A 21,181-nucleotide genomic window follows, 5' to 3' on the forward strand; every position below is an offset into this window, starting at 1 on the left:
TGAAAAATGCATCCAAACTTTACAAGTCTAGAATCTGGATAAACAATGAAATATTATCAATTCTCTAATGTCCAACAACTGATAAATTGAAAAGACAGTCAAAAAGCACAAACATTTTACAATTCTTATTCAGAAATCACTTAATAATCAGCAGCCTGTCAGCATCATATCTCTAACTCCCGATAACTTCACTCCATCCACTTCTTTCTTCCATTGCCATTCTGGCTCTCTTCTCCGTACCTGCCTATCACCTCCTTCTGGTATCTCTCCTCCTTCTCTTTCTCCCATGGTCCACTCTCCTGTCCGATCAGCCCTTTAGTCCTTTGCCTTTTCCATCTATCACCTCCCAGCTTGTTGCATGAACTCCTCTCCCACTCATCTATCACCTGCTATCTCATTCTCCTTTCCCTCCCCCCACATTCTTACTTTGGCTTCTTCCTCCTTTATTTCTAGTCCTGAAAGGTCTCAGCCTGAAATGTTGACTCCTTATTTCTCTCCATAGATGCTGCCTGACCTGCTGAGCTCCTCCAGGATTCTGTGTGTGACTTGTCATCGTGATGTGTCGTGTTGTATGACATGGGTGATCGTGATCTTTCCATGACTAAGCCTGATTATGAGAAGACTACACTGTAGAAATAATGTGGTATTATGACTACATAATAAATGAGCCTTGTACTTGCCACCCCCACACTGACCGGTACTGACAAATAGCTGAATCTTTTCAGATATTTTATCTGGATTTGTCAAGGATTTTGTAGGCATGTTCCTTGGCTATTCCTCTCTCAACAGCAAACTAATCAAACTGACAAAAAGAAATTGTGAGTCAGTTTAGCCTCCCTGGTTTTCTTTTATGTTGGTTACGTCAGTGAGTATTCCGCTACAGAGACAGAATGGAACATTAATCCTTGAAGTAGAAAACATTTAAGTGAACTACAGTATGTGCATACAACAATGTATCAGAGTCATACTTAAAAATACACCAAATGCACACATAAACGTGTGCACTACTCTGAAACACTTTTAAAAAGAAAACAATCATCCACTGTAAGTTAAATTCTTAAATGATCAAGCATACAGATAATATAATTAGATTACTATTTACCTCTTCAAACAGTTGAAATTTCCTTTAATATGAATTCACTCGATCTTTTGGTCTCCCCATTCAAGTTCACCGGACATTTCTGAAATATCTATCCCAAACACATATGATTCCAAAGGATCAGTTATTCACTCAGACTTCATATACTTCCGGTTTCACCTCCTGCTCTGCAGTTGTTGCTTAGCATAATTGCCTTCATATCTCTGGATGTTACGTGTTCTGAATTGTCATGTTCTTGGTAAATTGATTTATTATTATCACATGTAACTAGAGACAGAGAAAATCACGTCTTGTATATCATTCATACAGATCAGTGCACTTAGGTAGTACAAGGTAAAACAATAACAGTGTTACAGTTACAGACACAGTGCAGTGCGGTTAGACAGTAAGAGCAAGATCATATCTAGATTGTGAAGGTAAAAGTGCATCTTATTGTACTAGGGAAGCAGTCAATAGGCTTACATCAGCAAAATGGAAACTGTCCTTTAGCCTGGTAGTATGTGCTTTCAGGCTTTTATATCTTCTACCTGATGGGAAGGGAGATGGGCAGAAGAGAATATTTCCAGGGTGGGTAAGATCTTTGATTATGCTGGCTGCTTTATTGTGGCAGCAAGAAGTATAGACAGAATTCATGAAGGAGAGGTTGTGTTCAGCTGTGCCTCTGTAGTATCTTGTGGTCATGGGCAGAGCCATTCTGTATCGGATGCTTTCTACAGTGCACCAATAAAAATCGTTTACCAGGACTTGTTATTGGTGACTTTCACTCCTATGAACTTGAAGGTTTCAACCTCCTCAGCCTCAGCACCATTGATATAAACAGGATCATGTGCAGTGCTTCACCATTCCTCCCCTCTCCTGAAATCAATGACCAACTTTGATATTGAGGGAAGTTTAGTGGCCTGACACCACGTCAGTAAGCTCTGTACCTCCTTCCTCTACCCTGACACACCACTATGTGAGATATGGCCCACTATGGTGGCACGATCTGCAAGGGTTAGAGCAAAATCTAGTCGTGGAGTTGAGTATAGAGGGAGTAGAGTAGGAGGTTGAGGATGGGCTCCATTGCTGAGAATAATGAGTGGCAGTGCCCATCCTTACTGATTTCAACCTGCTGGGCACGAAGTCAAGGATCTTGTTTTCAGAAGGTGTTGAGTCCCAGGTCTAGGAGTTTGGAGATGACTTTGCTATAGTTCTGATGGTAGAGCTGTGTCAATAAGTGATAGTCTGACGTGGTTGTCTTAGATGTTCCAGATCAGCCTTTCTCAACCACTTTGCTTCGGAGGAAACACTGCAATAATTTTCAGGTCTGTGTAAAAATTATTATATCTACAGCTCTCAGTATGTTAGCATGATCAGTAAGTTGTAGATAAAAGAATCCAAAAATAATCGTCAATGCTCTTTTTAGTAGAGAATGGATTTTTAGCCAACCTTTCTTGGGAAAAAAACAGATAGTTCAGCTTAGCTTAACTTTCTTGAAATTAATCTCTTTTTTTCTCATTCATAAATTTTAAAAACTCATAATCCAAACATAATAAATCTCTGTTAAATAATTGGCTTAAGCCAAAATAGGATTTAATTTTTCTAAAGGTTGGCTTGGTTCATTTAACTTAAATGAAGGTTGTAAATTGATTTTAATTAATGCTATTTATAACATGAACATTGACTGACAATGTTGAATAGTGAATACCATAAACCAAAGCAAAATGAATACAAATATAGCCCAAGACTCAATTTTATACAAGACTTTGGAAAAAATATTTTCTTATTATGTGACATGATCAGACTCAAATCTAGGCCTAGCATGTGAAAACTGTGAAAGTTAACAATATCTTTACTCTGTTTCTTTTGAGATTCCAATAGCCACTGAAATAATCAGCATTTTTACATATCATATGGCTGTGATCTATAGTTAAGTGTCTTTTCAATTTTGCTAGAGCCATTGGTGCATTTGTAGGTTGTTTGTCACAGACCAGGCACAATGGAACAGGGCAACTCGGATCCTCAGTCCATGTAAAACACATTGATAGGCAGCTTTCATAATAAAGATGGACTCTTTTTGTGTCCTTTGTTGCACTAGTGCAGTGAAATGACTCAGAAGATTGTAATTCATCACTTACCTTGTCAGAATCGTCTGTAGGCCTGGACCTAGAATCCTCCTTTTCCATCTTTAGAATGAAAATTTCCCTCCAATTTTCTACTACCCTGGTAGAGTTTGTTCGCTCCCATAAGTCAGTCACTGGCGCGTAAGGGTAAGTTGATGGAGGTAATTCGGGAGAGAGAGGGCTCAACCAAATAAACACAGTCCTACTACACACTGCCATACTAGGCTGATGGACCTCTAATGAGATTGCTAATGGGGCTGCTTAGTCACCACCACCACTGCAAGCACTAGCATCGTGTGTGTCAGAAAATTCCAGAAATGATGTTTATTTTTAGTAATCACAATTTCTTGCGGAACCGCTAGTAACCTCTCACAGAACCCTGCTCTAGATGCTCCAAGGCAGCTGTAGATACTCCAGAGATGAGTGACATCATACCGGTTGAATTAGACTTTTGAGCAGCCCAAAGTCTAAGGCATCAATTCAATATTGATGTTGCAATTTCCAAGCTCATGGATCATTCACAAACCTCAGAGCTCGACAGCTTAGAAGATGAGTCAGTAATCATTTGAACAGAACGTCAGAATCTCTCTACTAAAACTGTAAACTAATCACTCACCAATAGCTACAGTAACTTAAAAAATGCATTTGGTGTATTAATGATTACCTGGAGGTCAGCAATCAACTTCTAATTTGCAACTCTGGACTTTTTCCTTCCCTTTCTTTGATAATACAAAATGACTTCATCAAATCATCTTTATTTTATTGCTGTAATAAATTCTTCTAAAATGTTTGTCTTTCTTTCTATGTTCAGTTCAATTCCCAGCAATGGTTCACTGAATCTCAGTGGTTTTCTCTGGTGTAAATCCCAAACCATGCACTATATTTCATCTGTGTACTTTCCAAATTTAGAGATGCATTATTAAAACTTGAATTTTATATTTACACTTTAGCCACATAACCGAGAACTTGATGAACTTTTTTGAAACTTTCAGAAGTTTTTTGACTTCTGTTAAGATAGCTTCTACAGAGCCAGCCAAAGAGTTATTGCCTTTGTTGAACCTATTATTGCAAGACCCTGCAGGACATTAGGAACTTAAAGTGCTGCAGGTCTACCCCATCAGCAAGTTGCTCATTGGCTGAGAAACTGAAAGACCTGTATGCCTTGTGCTGTGTATGACTGTTCAACCTGGACTAGAAGGTTTGGCATAGACTAGATAGGCCAAAGGGCCTGTTTCTGTGCTGTACTTTCCTATGATGTTATGACTCTATGACGTTTGGTACTGTATTTTGCGCCTTGGACCTGGAGTAATGCTGTTCTGTTAGGCTGTAATTGCAGGTATTCATGTATGGTTGAATGACAATTATACTTGAACTTGAAGGACAATTATGTGACATGCTGCCTTTTAAATTCCCACATATTGTTCAGTTTTGTCATTTCATCCATTACAGCTATTTTTAGCCAAATTGTAACAGCTCAAATTTCATGGTAATAAACACTTTAATTGAATTTTGTCATCATTTTTGACCATGACACCATTTTGTTAATGTCCATTTACAACACCCATTAGTACTCTGAAATAATGTGATGCCTACAATCTTAAAGTGATTGCATATTTGGGTATTGCTAAATAATGCTTCACTAGAACAAACCATTGGATTGCTTTTACACATGTTCAAGGTTCAAAGTACATTTATTATCAAAGTATGAATACAATACACAATCTTGTGAGTCATCTTCTTACAGACAGCCACAAAACAAAGAATCCCAATTGAACGCATTTAAAAGAGACCAACAAACGCCCAATGTGAAGAATAAAAAAAATGAATCATGCAAAAGCAAGCAAACAGCTGAAAGTGAGTCCACAGCTGTGAAGTCACTCATCACTGTAGCTGATCTAGTAGCTCGCTAGTTACAGGCCATGGCCTCAGTTCAGCGCAGAGATGCAAGTGGAACTGGCCTGTCCCTTCCCTCTGGCCTTGACATCCTGACTTTTTCAATCTTACCCAGAACTTAATAATCCAAATTTCAAGGTGTTCCTCACTCTCGGACTGGAGTCCAGCCACTTTGCTATGCTCTTGGTCCCAAGCCTCCCCCCCACCCCACCTCGATTCAGCCCATAGCCAACCTTTCCAATTCTGCTTGGCACTTCGACTGATCAAACCTCTGATCATTCATGCTCTCAGACCCAGGCTTATTTGCTTTGGTACGCTCTCATTCCTGGGTACCACTGTCTTGATTTGGCATGTACCCAATCATTCCAATTTGACCTGGTGCTGAAATCAATCAAACTTCAAACCATGGGTCTTTCCTTGCTTTTGGGCCTGGGCTTTGGGCTTGCCACCTCAACTTTGCCTCGCCTCAGATTTTCTGTACCGAATCGACTCCAACTTCACTCCAACATAGGCTAAACTTTGGCTCATTCCGTGCTCCCGGGCCAAGGCTCCGGCACCTCAATATACAGAAATAAAGAAAAGAAAAATGGCTGTTAAAACACTTCAAGGTTAGCAGTGAATTTTCAGAGGCAAACTAAATTTAATTTTGTGCAAAGATCAGCACACATCAGCAGTCTGGAACATTTGATTGTGTAGCAGACCCTTCCTGCCAGATGCTGGTGCAATCTTTAGGTAATAATTTTTGTTTTGGCACATTGCTTCACGTTCTGTTTGGGCTTTCTCTATAATAGAAAATCTTTAAAGGATATTTGGCAATATCTATAACAAGCCATGGCCCCTCTCCAGATCATCTAAAATACTGTATTGTAAAACTGTATTAAGCAAATTCACAGTTCATTGCAAATGAATTCTTCCACTGCTTAAGAGGAATATCTCTTAAAGTTAATGTAACCTTTCAGTGAGTGACACTGTGGGTATAGATATCTTTTCAATGAGTCTTTGGATGTCATTCTGTCCTCATATTGTCTACAAAAAGAGCCAGATGAAGCAGTGAAACTATGCTATATTTACTGCATCAAAGCTGAGATACATTGAAGATAAAATTACCTCTGTGACTGTTGTAGCTAAGACTGCTTAAGGTGTTTTAATAGAAACTACATTTGACAGGTGTTACTTGTCTTGCATCCTTTCAAATTGAGAGTTTTCTGAGAATTTGACCTGACTTACCTGCACAGTATTTATTCCTGCAGAAGATTCAGGGGAAATTCTATGATGGGCAATTGTCTTCTTTGTTTTAAATGAATTAACATGCTTTTAAAAATAAAAGCTATGAATGTTTCTGATGTTATTTCATAAATATTGCTCACTAGAAAATATATCACAGGAATTGCTTCTTTGTGTTAATCTGTAATTACAAGTTGCATTTAACAAATCAGTACCTACAACTGGTATTTTCATGATAGAATGGAACAGGCAGTAAGAAGCAGGGAACTGTACCTTTGAGTTAAACAATGTAATTCTTTACCCTGCTGCAAAAGACAGGATCTTCCGGTGGGTATCTATATCAATTCAATTTTCTACTCCCACTCTGACATGTCTGTCCATGGCTCCTCTACTGCCACGATGAGGCCAAAATCAGGTTGGGGGATCAACACCTCATATTCGGTTGATGTTGTGTACTTGGGTTTTCAGAAAGCCACACGTGAGGTTGCTAACTTCTGCAAGCCCATGGTATTACAAGAAAGATTTTAGCATGGCTGACTGGCGGGAGGCATAGAGTGAAATAAAGAGAGACTTTTCTGATTGGGTGCTGGTGACAAGTGGTCTTTCATAGGGGTTTGTATTGGGACATATTCTTCTTGCATTATATGTCAATGACTTGGATGATGGAATTGATGGCTTTGCTGCAAAGTTTGCAGTCAATATGAAGATAAGTGGAGAGGTAAGTGGTTTTGAAGAAGTGGAGAGGCTACAGAAGGACTTCAGCAGATTAGGAGAATGGGCAAAGAAGTGGCAGATGGAATATAGTGTCGGGAAGTGTATGGTCATGCACTTTGATCGAAGAAATGAAAGGGTTGATGGTTTTCTAAATAGAGAGGAAATACATAGAAACTGAGAAACAAGGTGACTTGGGAGCCCCTGTGCAGGATTCCCTAAAAGTTAAGTTGCAGTTTGAGTTTGTGGTGAGGAAGGCAAATGTGATGTTAGCATTCATTTCAAGAGGTCTAGAATATAAAAGCAAGGAAGTCATGTTGAGACTTTATAAAGCATTGGTGAGGCTTCACAGAGTATTATGAGAAGGTTTGGCCACCATATCTTAGAAAGGAAGTGTTGAAACTGGAGAGGCTTCAAAAGAGGTTCACAAAAATGATTCCAGGATTGAATGGCTTGTCATATTAAGAATGCTTGTTGGTTCTGGGCCTATATTCAGTAGAATTCAGAGGAATGAGGGGTGACCTATTGAATTGGAAGGTGAAAGGCCTTGACAGAGTGCATGTGGAAAGGATATTGGTATGGTGAGACAACAGGACACAGCCTCAGAATCGAGGGATGCCCTTTTAGAATGGAGAAAAGGAGGAATTCTTTTTAGCCAGAGAGTGGTGTATCTATGGAATTCTTTTCCACAGGCAGCTATGAAGGCAGAAGTTGATAAGATTCTTGATTGGTCAAGGCATGAAAGGACATAGGGAGAAGGCAGCGGATTTGGGCTGAGAGGACAACTGGATCAGCTGTAATGAAATGGTGGAGCAGACTTGACTGGCCCAAAGGGCTAATTCTGCATTTATATCTGATGGTCTTATGGTCCCATTAGCACATAGCTAATGTGCTAATAGGCCAAGAGTTAGTGTTAAGGTCTTTGTGCGAGAGGTGGACACTGTGGGACATCTCCAGATTCCCTGATGACTAAATCTGCACAAAATTCATCGAACTGCAGCTTTCTAGAGACCCATGTTAAGAAAGTGGAGCTACAGCTCAAGTCAAGTCAAGTCACATTTTATTGTCATTTCGACCATAAACTGTTGGTACAGTACACAGTAAAAATGAAACAACGTTCCTCCAGAACCCTGGTGCTACATGAAACAACACAAAACTACACTAGACTATGTGAGACAACTCAAGGCTACACTAGACTATGTAAAACAACACAAAAACTACACTAGACTACAGACCAACACAGGACTACATAAAGTGCACAAAACAGGCAGGGCAGTACAATAATAAATAAATAATAAACAAGACAATAGGCACAGTAGAGGACAAATTTCAATAAAATTATAAATGACGTAGGTGTCAGTCTAGACTCTGGGTATTGAGGAGTCTGATGGCTTGGGGGAAGAAACTGTTGCATACTCTGGTCGTGAGAGCCCAAATGCTTCGGTACCTTTTGCCAGATGGCTGGAGGGAAGAGTGTTTGTATGAGTGGTGCGTGGGGTCCTTCACAACATTGTCAGCTTTGTGGGTGCAACGTGTGGTGTAGATGTCTGTAATGGCGGGAAGAGAGACCCTGATGATCTGTTCAGCTGACCTCACTATCCGTTGCAGGGTCTTGCGATCTGAGATGGTACAATTCCCAAACCAGGCAGTGATGCAGCTGCTCAGGATGCTCTTGATACATCCTCTGTAGAATGTGATGAGGATGGGGGGTGGGAAATGGACTTTTCTCAGCCTTCACAGAAAGTAGAGATGCTGCTGGGCTTTCCTGGTTATGGAGCTGGTGTTGAGGGAGCAAGTGAGATTCTCCACCAGGTGAACTCAAAGAAATTTGGTGCTCTTAACGATCAATGTTCAGTGGAGAGTGGCCATTCCATGCTCATGAGGAGGTGATAGTTAGGAGTACAGGGAGGTAGACACCACTATGTTGCAGGAGGCAGGCAGATGAGTGATTGTCAGAAGTGAGAAAAGGAATAGACAGTCAGTGAACATTCCTTTCAATGATAGGTATACCATTTTGGATACTGTTGGTGGGGGTGGGGGTCACCCTCCCAGGGGAAAGCCACTGTGACCTAATCTCTGGCTCTGTGACTGTCCCCTTGGCTCAGAAGGGAAATAGAAGAGGAATGCAGTAGTGTAGGGCATTCCATAGTTAGAGGAGCAGACATTGATAGGAAAAGGCCAAAGGTCTTGAAAAAAGAATATTGAAATTAGGCAGAAAGCAGAAAAGCACGACCTCCAGAGTAGTAATCTCTGAATTGCTTCCTGCGCCACATGCCAGCTAGGCAAGGAATAGGATAATTTGGTGGAAGAATATGCGGCAAAGGAATGCGTGCAAGGGGCAGGGTTTCAGATTTCTGGATCTTTGGGATCTCCTCTGGGGAAGGTATGACCTGTAAAAACAGATAGTTTACACCAGAACCTGAGGGAAACTGTCATCCTTGTGGGCAGGTTTGCTCAAACTATTGGGGGAGGTTTAAACAAAATTGACTGGGCTTTGAGAACCAGAGTGATAGGGCTGAGGATGAGGCAGTTGGTATACTGTGTGGTGAGGCTGTGAGCAAGGGCAGCTAGATAATAGGGCAAAATTGTAGTCAGTCGGATCAGTTGCAGGGTAACATGGGGAAAATTGAAAAGGATAATGAATACAGGATGGTACGTGTTATATTTGAATGCATGTAGTATATGAAGTAAGGTAGCTGATCTTGAAGTACAGTTAGAGATTGACTGGTATGGTGTTGTGGGCGCTGCTGAGCTGTGGCTGAAAGTATAGCGGGGAGCACAACATCCAAGGATTCACATTGTATTGAAAGGACAGGCAGGTAGGGAGATGGGATGGGAGGCTATGCTGGTAAAAAGAAATCAAATCCTTAGAAAGAGGTGACAAGGGATCATAAGATGTAGAATTCTTGTGAGTAGAGTATACAGGTCTCTGAACGGTAGCCAGAATGTTGGGTACAAATTACAACGGGAGATAGAAGAATCATGCAAACAAGGCAAAGTTATGATAGTCATGGTGGATTTCAGTATGCAGGTTGGTGCTGGATCCCAGTGATGGAATTTGCAGAATGGTTATGAGATGGCTTTTTAGAGCAGCTTGTGCTTGAGCACACTAGGGGGAAAGCAATTCTGGATTGGATATTGTGTGAATAAGGTAAAGGAGTCCTTAGGAGAAAGTGATCATAACACAATATAATTCACCCAGCAGTTTGAGAGAGAGAAGCTAAAGTGGAATAAGAGGGAAGTCACAGAAAAGAGAGTACACATAATATAGCAAATATTCGTGGGAAGCTGTAAAAAACCAAGAGTTGGCAACTAAATAAACCATAAGGAGAGAAAAGACAAAAGATGTAAGCTGGCCAATTATAAAAAAGAGGACACACACAAAAATGCTGGAGGAACTCAGCAAGTCAAACAACATCTATGGATAGTTTGGGCTAGAAAAGAAGGGGGAAATACCATAATAAAAAAAGGTTGGAAAGGGGAAGGAGGATAGTTAGAAGGTGATAGATGAAGCCAGGTGTGTGGGAAAGATAAGGGACTCGAGATAAAGGATAAAGGGCTGGAGTGAAATGCCAACAGAAAAAAAATATAAAAGCATAAAAATATAAAAGATGCCAAAAGATTTTCAGATATATAAGGAGTAAAAGAGGTGAGAGTAGATATCAGATTGCTGGAAAATGGGGTTGGAGAGGTAGTAATGGGGGACAAAGAAATGGTGGATGAACTTATTAAATTTTGGTGCCAGTCTTCATTGTGGAAGATGTGAGCTGTATGCCAGAAATTAGAGAGTGTCAGGGAGGCATAAGTGAATGTAGTTGATATTACTATAGAGAAAGTGCTTGGGAAGCTGAAAGGTCTAAAGGCAGATAGGTAACCTGGACTTGTTGGACTACATCCCAGGCTTCTGAAACAGGTGGCTGAAGTGATTGTGGAGGCATTAGTAATGATCTTTCAAGAATCACTAGATTGTAAACGTCACTCCACAATTTAAGAAAGAAGGCAGGCACAAGAAAAGAAATCATAGGCCAGTTAGCCTGACTTCCGAGGTTGCACTTTTCCTTAAGGAGAAATCTTTTTTGACAAATCTGTTGGAATTCTTTGAGAAATTAACAAGTAGAGTAGACAAAGGAGACCAGTTGATGTTGGTTACTTAAATTTTTAGAATGCCTTTGACAAGGTACCACACATGAGGCAGCTTAACAAGAGAAGAACCCAAGGTATTACAGGAAAGAGGCTAAAGTGGACAGAAGATTGACAGACTGGCAGGATGCAAGAGTGGGAATAAAATGGGCCTTTTCTAGTTGGCTTCTAGGAGCTAGTGGTTTTCCGCAGGGGTTGGTGTTAAGTTGGCTTCTTTTTACGTTATATGTCAATGACTTTGAAGATGGAGTTGATGGCTTTTTGGCTAAGTTTGCAGACGATACAAAGGTTGGTGGAGGGGCAGGTAGTGTTAATGAAACAAGATGTCTGCAGCAGGATATAGACAGATTGGGAGAATGGGCAAAGAAGTGCTAGATGGAATATAGTGTAGTAAAGTGCATGGTCATGCACTGATAGAAGGAATAAAGGTGTAGACTATTTTCTAAACAGGAAATACATTCACAAATGAGAGTTGCAGAGAGACCTGGGGCTCCCTGTGCAAGGTTCCTCAGACGATAACTTGCAGGTTGAGTTGATGGTAAGAAAGGTGAATACAATTTTAGCATTCCTGTTGAGGGGATTAGAACATAAGAGCAAGGTAGTAATGCTAAGGCATCAGTCAGACCACACTTTGAGTATTGTAAGCAGTTCTGGGCCACTTATCTAAGAAAAGATGTGCTTGCATTAGAGAAGTTCACAAAAATGATTCTGGAAATGAGAGGATTAACGTATGAGGAGAGTTTGATGGCTTTGAGTCTGTACTCACTGGAACTTAAACAAATAAGGGGGAATCTCATTGAAACCTATCGAATATTGGAAAGTCTAATTAGCATGGATGCGAGAAGATCAAAATCAGCAAATAGATTGAAATGGAAGAAAACATACGGATTACTTTTACCCCAATGACTTCGGATGTCATCAATGACATTGATTACATTAGACTATGTATAATGATAGAAAATAAAATAGAGAAATAATTAGAATGATGCAAGGAGGTAACAAGAGCACAGATATGTGAGGTTTCATATATTCAAGGTCTTCAAGAAGAAATAGGGTAGCAGTTTGCAGGGACAAGGAAGTCAAATGTAGTTTTAAGAACATAAGATGTAAGAGCAGAATTGAGGCCTTTTGGCTCATTGAGTCTGTTCCCCATTCCAGTGTGGCTGATTTATTATCCCTCATAACACCATTAGCTTGTTTCTCATTGTAAATTGTGCTGCCCTGTCTAATCAAGAAGCTATCAATCTCCACTTTAAACATACTCAATGACTTGGCCCCCATAGTCACCTGTGACAATGAATTCCAGAGTTTCACTACCCTCTGGCTAAAGAAATTCCACCTCTTCTCTGTTCTAAGTGGACGTATGTCTATTCTGAAGCAGTGCCCATTAGTCCTAGACTCAATCACTATAGTAAAAATGTCCTCTCACATCCACTCTATTTAAGAAGTTATCAGCATAATTTCTCTCGGGACATCAATGGCTGAGTGTTCTAAACTCCAGAAAGGCACATGCCTTTATTGATCTAGAAGCCAATCTGTCCAACTGGCCTGGCTGCTTGAAGGGGATGAAAATCCTACAAAAGTTAGCAGCGGAGTATTGCATAGCTCTACTAACTCAAGTTCCATCCGTAATAGAATTTGCACATTCTCCCTGACACCACTTGTGTTTCCTCTGGCTGCTCTGATTTCCTTCCATATCCTAAGGATGTGAATTAGTAAGTTAAATAATCACTAGAAATTGTCCCTCATATTTTGGAAAGCAGGGAGGATAAAATTGTTTTAGATCTGGGTAACTGGGAGTTTAATGATCAGCAGTCTCATTGGTGGAAGTTTGATTCTGTGACAGCTTGATAATGACCAGCTTTAACAGACTAACCAGCTTCTACAGTTGGCTGTAGAAATCACTGGACGGTGAATGATTGTGAAGCAATAAAGAGTAAAAGGGAAGAAGGTGGGAAGTTACAGGGAGGTGAAAGGCAGGTACTGAGTGTGGGAGAAGGGAAGATAAGGATTGAGAGGGCCAACAGAATGAGGGGAAAAATAGTGGTTGGTAAAACAGAGTGAAATAACACCAGAATTTAGAAAAATCGATATGCGTGCCTTCAGGTTGAAGGCTACCAAGGTAGAATATGAGGTGTTTCTCCACCAACCTATGTCTGGCCTCATTGTGGCAGTAGAGGAGGCCATGGACAGATATGTTGATGTGGGAATCAGAAAGGGAATTAAAATGAGTGTCACCCAAGATATCCTGGCAGTTGCAGTGGATGGAGTGGAGATAATCAGTAATGCAGTCCCTCATTTTCCATTAGGTATCATCGATGTAGAAGATGTCTCACTGGGAGCTATGGATATGTATAATAAGTGATACTGACCTGAAAGGACAGTAAGGGTGATCAGAGGACACATGCCCACATGCCCAGTGTGATGCTGAGCTCTTCTTTCATTGCCTCTGTCTCTGGGCCTACGGTATATTTATACTTTTTTCAATTTTATTTGAAGGTATAGCACAGTAACAGACTACTCTGGTCCAATGAGTCTGTGCTGCACCTGGAGGAAACCCATCAGTCATGGGGAGAACATAAAAACTCCTTACAGGCAGCAACGTGAATTGAACCTGGGTACAAGGGTTGTGCTAATCATGTGACATAACTGACACTCCCCCAGTGATTCTCTACCCCTAACTGATGACTTGTTCTCCTGCTGTAAGCCCTCCGCCTCCTTGTAAACACCCTGGATCTGCCTTCTGCTCTCTCTGGAAATTTTCATCCCTATCTGTTGTCGGGATATCAACCATGTTGACTTTACCACTCCCCTCAACTCCACTATAAGCACTTCTCTCCACTCTCTATACCAATCCCAACTTCACCATCAAATCCAGGCACGTGGGGTGGGGCCAGACAACAGCTCTCGAACACCATTTCTCACTCACCCCTTAATCCCCAGGACTCCACTAGCAAGAATCACTCCAGTGCCTACTTCACCAGTACCAACATCATCACTTCTGAAGATCTCCCATCTACAGCCTCCAACCTTATAGATCACCCACTCCCTACTGCCTGTCTCTACTTTGTACCTAAGATATACAAACCCAACCATCCAAGGAGGCTCATTGTTTCTTCCACACTGAACTCGAGTATGGATATTTCGACTCCATTTTGTTCCCCTTGGTTCAGTCCATTCCCACCTACATCCATTACATATCACATGCTCTCCATCACTTCAGCACTTTCAGTTTTCTGGTCTTGACTGCCTCGTTTTCACTTTGGATGCCCAGTTCCTGTACACTTCCATCCCCATCAGCAATGGCTCAAGACAGTCTGCCTCTTTCTTGACAACATACCGACAACACTCCACTGCCACCCTTTGCTTGTGACAGAACTGGTAACTCACCTCAACAATTTCTCTTTCAGGGCCTCCCATTTTCATGAAACCAAAGGTGTAGCCACGGGCACTCGCATGGACCACAGCTATTCCTGCTTTTTCTGCAGCTGAGTGGAAAAGTCCATGTTCCAAGCCTACACAGGTAACTTTCTCCGACTCTAATACATTGTCAACTTAATTCCTGCACTTTTTCTGAGATTATCAATTTAATCAATTTTGCCTGCCAGGTGGGAAGAAGTTGGTCCTGACATCTCGGTTAGCATGGACCATTTGGGTCAAAGAACCTTCATCTCTTCTGTATGACTCTGGTTTTCATTGGCACATGTCACTGTATGTAAAAGGTTTTCAGCCAAACTCTGTTTATTTGGTTAATCACCAGAATGCATGATGCCTATGAAATGGCAGAGTTTCCTTCGTAAAGTAAGTAAGAGATACTCAAGATATTTAACTTGGAATATTACTGCAGTGAGAAAGTCATCAGCTAGGAAATGCTTAAAATTAACTTTGTGGGCATATTTCACAAATTTATTTCTAGTCATCACCTTTTCCTCACACCCACTTATGAGTCATAGAGAGATAAAGCTTGGAAATAGGCTGTCTGGCCCATTGAATCTCCACTGACCACAAAACACACATTCCTCCTCTCTTATATTAATCCATATTTATCCTCCTTATATTTTCATCAACGATTCCCGGACTCACTTACCTATGCAATTTACTGCAGCTGAAATTTACCTATTTTACAAAACACGATTTCCACCTCTCTTATATTCATCCATATTAATCCTCTCCATATTTTCATCAACTATTCCCAGACTCACTTACCCATGCAATTTACTTTGGGTTGTGGAAGTAAATCTGAGCACTTCAAGCACCCCTCACGGGATGACATATCCGTGCAGAGAGCACCCGAGGTCAGGAATGAGCACTCTTCATAGTGCTATGAGGCTGTGGTTCTACGTTGCTCCACTCTATGACCTTTAACAAAAAAATTGAAAAGAATACATATGGATCCTCAGATCACTATTTAAAATCAGTGTTGCGTGGAAAAATTTGCACTACTTCCAAGAGAAAAATATTATTTATGGCCAGGGCCTACCAGGAGTGTGGAACAAGCAGCCAACAGAAGTAATGGATTTGGGTTTGATTGCAACATTGAAGAGAAATTTGGATAGGTACATAGTTAGGAGGGGTATGGAGGGCTATGGTCTGGGTGCAAGTAGATTAGTAGTTTGGTACAGACTAGATGGGCAGAAGGGCCTGTTTCTGTACTGTAGTGTTCTATGGCTCTCTGTCTTTACCAACTTCCATTGTTCTCTCGAAACACTTGAAAATCCATGTGATGTTTTTACAAAGCTTCACACGCACTGTAGGTGTGCAGTTTGGAGGTAACATTTGGGGACCTAATAAAGCATTTAAAATAAAATCTGAATGTGCTGGAAATAGCAGTCTGGCAGCATCCAGAGAGAGGGAGAAATACAATTAAACCCCAATCAATGATCCATCCTCTGAATTAATGGCTTCTCTAACCTTAGCAGCTTGAGAATCAAATGCACAAAACTGGAAGAAGTTCAAGTGAATAGCTGGTTAAAGGTAAGTATTGATTTAAATGCACATGTTTCTCTAAAAATAAAAAAATGGTTTGATAATACCAATAAATGACCGCACTCACCATGGATGCTCATCAAAAATGGAACTGATAAACATGGCATTTCTGCAATTCTCACAACCACAGAGTCCAAAATGATTTGCAGTCAGTCTTCTCTCCCTCCCCGCTTCTCCAATCTTCTGACACATCTGTTTCATTCAGTCCTTTTTTTTTGTTGCTGAGCTACTGAGCTAAAGGAGTGACAGGATGAAATATATTCAGTCAGAACTTTTCAGCAGAAATCTTTATTGTACTTCCTGGAATTAGTGAGCTAAGCAAAAGTAGTCTCCCTGATGGCTGAGTCAGAAGAAATTGCATGAGCTGCGGGAGGAAGACAGCAATCCTCACTCAGAACAACAAGCTTCCATATTTCATCTCATACGGTCTGCTGAATTAGGCCACCAGATTCATGAATGTTACCACAAGGTGATGTTTCTAATGGGAAAGATTTCACTTTTGGTTATAAAACTAACTGTTTCTTTTCAAAGATTTTTTTTCATGCTTGGCACATGCTCTCTCTCAGGGCCCTTGAAACATCCCCTCCATTTCCTATTACTGCTGATAGTGAGGAAGAAGGATATTCATCAGTTGGAAAGAAAGGCAGAGAAATAGTTGATAGAATGTAATCCCTTAAGTGTGAGATTAAAGGAGAATGACAAAGGGCAGAGTATAGGTGATGAATGGTCGGCCTCAGGAATCAATGAGTAGCTGAGGGACTTTGTTCTGTATGTCCAAGAATCCCAGTGGGTTCTGGCACAGTTAAATAAATTCATGTAGAAGGCATATGGGATACTCACCTTCTTTCGATAAGGTATAGAATATAGAAGCCATATAAAATATGGGTTAGGCCACAGTCGGAGTACTGTGTACAGTTTTGTTACTGCACTGTAGGAAGACCATGGAGAGGGCGCAAAGGAGATTTGTCGGATTGTTGCCTGGCATTGAATGACTCATTCAGGAAGAGAGGCAGCATTGACTGTGTTTGTTTAGATAGGAAAAAACAAAGCCGTAAATGCTAGAAATACGAAATAGAAATAGAAAATGTTGGAAATACTCAGCAACTCAGGAGGCTTCTGCAGAACAATCAACATTTCAGGTCCAGAAAACTTGTCAGATACCCGACCTGTTTTAACCTTACTAAAGCTGTTGTCTTCAACATTCAGGGAAGTCTGTAGAACATGTTCCTTAAATATGGATGCCTATATTAATTTATCTCCATCTTACGTGTACAACATGACAGCATGTATGCCAACTCATACATCCACAACAGAGTCAATTCCAGTGCAGACTCATTGACATTGTCTAAACACTACTTTCAATCTTTCTCAAACAATCATCTCCTGCAAATTCCCTGACGAACTTATCTAATGGTCAAATAGAAAATTGCTTAGTTATGTTAATATAGGAAAGGGTAGTCCAAGTTAGACCCTGGAATGGCTGAATTGTCCCTTGGTGACAGTTTATCCTTAATATTTTCAGAGACAAAATTCTTAAGGAGAAGAAGGCTGATCTTCTCCTTAATTCCACTTCCCTGACCATCCACCTTTTACCAATTTGCTTAACAAGTATCTCCTTGTCATTGCCTTAAAAATATTCAAAGAATCTCCCTTTGAAAAAGCAATTTCCAAAGACCCATGATATTCTGAAAGAAGTCATAATTGTATCACCTCCATCTTAAAATGAGCAACCCTTAATTTTAAACTTTGAGCCTTTAGTTCTTGATTCTCCCACAGGAGGAAACAACCTCTCCACATCCAGCCTGCACACGAGCTCTCAGGAACTTGTAAATTTCAACCAAATCTCATTCTTCTAAACTCTAGTAAATTAAAACTTATTCTGTCCAAAGTTTTCCTTCAATTTTACCCATCCATTCCTAGTATTAGCCAAGTGACTCTCTTCCTTGAACTGATTCCAAGGCAAAGGATCCTCTCTTAAATAAAGAGATTAAGTCTACACAAAGTACTCCAGTTGTATTGGCGCCAGTAACCTACGTAACTGAAGCATGGCATACTTTAATATTTAATTCCACTATCAATATCAATTTGTTAACATTCCTAATTACTTGCTGTGCCTGTATATTACTATTTTGAAAATTATGTCTAAGGATATCAAGATCCTTCTGCATCTCAGAGCTTTGCAATCTCCCATTAATGTGGTTTTTAATTTCATTTTTCCCAACAAAATAGATAGATTTAAATTTTCCACATTTTACTGCACTTGGCAGATCAATGCCCATCCATGTAACTTTTAACTCTATCCCTTTGTAGCACCTGTTCTCATCATAACTTAATACTAATTTTTGAATTACCCAGTTATGTGGCTGGAACATAGCCACTGGCTTAAACTGTTCATTGAGACAGAGGTCTTTTTTGTTTCTCTAACATTTTTAATGTTATGACACAAGCAATTTAAACTGTTTAAGATTGATAGAGATGGTTCCTTCTAACTTGTTAAATGAGCTTTATCAGGTCATCAGCGCCAATGAACTACGAAGAAATAAGATAGGGAAGTACATTTTATATTAACATAAAAACCAGCTGTGCCTTTTCCTTGATAACCATAGCTTCTTGTTTACATTGTCCATAAATGCCATGACAATATAGATGCCTGATTGTTTTTTTAATGTTACAAAATTTAAGTCATATAGGTTACGTTTCCTTAAGCGTAGATATTCTAATACCAGTGATGATGATCCTAACACATGACAGAGTCCCAGAGTTATGCAGCATGGAATCAGGCTTTTCAGCCCATCAAATCAACCACCCATTTAAACTCATCCATTTTATTCTTCCCATATTCCTATCACCCCCGAAAGATTCTTCCACTGACCTACACACCAAAAACAATCTACAATGATGAATTAACCTACCCAGAGCAGTTTGCGTGTACTCCACACAGACAGCACCCAAGTCTGGATTGAACCAAGGTCACCAAAGCAGTGAGCTGGCGACTCTACCCGCTGTGGCATTGTGGTGACCAACATCCTTTGACACCGCAGTTAATCATGATGTAAAGGTGACACTCCTGACTTCTGGAGGAGGCCTGCTGTACAACGTGGCAGTGAAAATACATGGGCAGTATGTTACAGACATAAACGGCATCCTGACTGCGAAGAAGAATACTCCTTGCCACACTCACCCTTTTCTGTTTCTTCTTCAACCAAATTATAGTAATTATAAGATGTGTCCAAAGTTGACCTGAAGCAGATTTTCCTCATGGGGAAATGGTGACTCACATATTGCAATAAAATCCATTTTGTGGGATTCCAGTTACAAAAGTGGACTAGAATGTCATTGTTTAATGCTATTTCAGCATATCTGAATATAACAGGCTAGCACTTTTAAAGAAGTGCAAACCTCATAGATCACATTAGCATCTTGAGCTGCCCGCCTTGGTGAGTGTAAAAGTCACATTGATAATACACACTGTACAAAGAAAGAAGCATTTTGTGCTGACAACTGATTCAAAAAATAAATAATGAAGAGTTGGAAAGGTTTTGGAATTGTAAATGGTCAAAAACAAATCCAGTATTGGGCTATAAATGCATGGTGCTAATATCTAAAGTTTAATAGCATATTTAGAATAAAAAGTTAACCTAGCTTGCCTTTTCAGATATTTACTGAGCTGGCCTGTCAGTTATTGTTGCTACTACATTTCATATCAAGAATTCATGACTTAAAATTATTAGCAAATAAAGGTCTGAAATTGTCATTGTCCAGCTTACCTCAAACATTGTCATATTCCCTTTTCAAACTTGTTATTTGGAAAACAACAGTAAGTCAGAAATGAAATATGTTGTCTCGAACGAGAATGGAAATTAACAATAGATATTAAAACTCTTGCTCCCTTGTTCATGTTTTACTGTCCTGGCCTTTAATTTTGTTGTAATTATGGAGCCAATATAAAAAAATTACTCTGATTCTCCTATTTTTAGAAGCATCGCAGTACAGTACAGTCTACAGAATACACAATGTCATCTAATTATCTGTTTTCCAAGAAGACCTGACTTTGCATTGATTACTCTTTCCAGAATGAGTTTAACTTGAAATGCAAAAATCAAGGTAATAAATGTTGTACGAACAGTAAGGTAACCACTGTAAAGTAGACAACTGTACTTTGTTCTGTTCATCTTCTTAAGTTTGGTCCAAGACTTGGCTTTGACGTCCTTATGGTCCGGATCTATTGGTTCTGAAAGGGGGCTGATGTCAATGAAGAATCTGCAGACTTGGCTGCAGGTGGCACAGAGAGTGCGTGATGGTGTATGCAGATGGGTTTTATGGGAGTTAGCACTCCTCTCATTGCTTCTATTGGGCTTTTCCAAGCTCCTCTCAGAGACAAGGCTTTGGGAATCTTCTTGGATGCTCCTTTTCCATTTGGTCTGTCAATGGCTGAGGACTTGAATGATTTGTAAACATGTTCCAGCTTTCGAGAACATCACTGGAACTGTTTCCCTTGCTTTGACTGAACTCAGGTAAAAGAGTATGCCTTGGGAATTAAGTATCAGACATGCAATCAATGGCCTGATCACTAGGGTGGCCCAGGAGTGAACACTGAACAAATTTGCCAGTGGATCTGGAAGACTTACAGATATTACACTTGTGGTTTCTCACCATTCAGATGCTTGGTGTAGATGGTCCATATCTTAGAAGTATGCAGGAGGGTGGGCAGATTCCACAGTTTGAAATTTTGATCTCCAAACATAATTTCCCCCAAATAACTGAAGGCTGTGTGACCTATGAGACGTATACCAGTGATATTAAACCTAATTCAGATTCTGGACCTATTGGAGGGAAATATGAAAATCATAATTGGTGTCTATCACCCATGTGTTCTGGGTCTGATCATGTAACAATATTTTCAAAGTCCAAAGTAAACTTATTTTGAAATTTCATATATGACATCACATACTACCTTGGGATTCATTTTCTTGCTAGCATTTAAAGATTCAAAGTGCATATATTATCAAAGATTGTATAAATTATA

General features: G+C 40.1%; 1 long non-coding RNA gene across 1 annotated transcript in view; it reads left to right on the forward strand.

Annotated features, from left to right (window-relative positions):
• LOC132404438 (uncharacterized) overlaps positions 1 to 21,181 on the forward strand; it is a 65,594-nt gene that overhangs the window by 32,674 nt on the left and 11,739 nt on the right. Inside the window, exon 2 of the long non-coding RNA XR_009515541.1 lies at positions 14,580 to 14,692. This is a non-coding gene — a long non-coding RNA (uncharacterized LOC132404438). The remainder of the gene's footprint in view (positions 1 to 14,579; positions 14,693 to 21,181) is intronic.

Source organism: Hypanus sabinus, chromosome 14, assembly GCF_030144855.1.
Source record: "Hypanus sabinus isolate sHypSab1 chromosome 14, sHypSab1.hap1, whole genome shotgun sequence".
Lineage (NCBI taxonomy): Eukaryota > Metazoa > Chordata > Chondrichthyes > Myliobatiformes > Dasyatidae > Hypanus > Hypanus sabinus.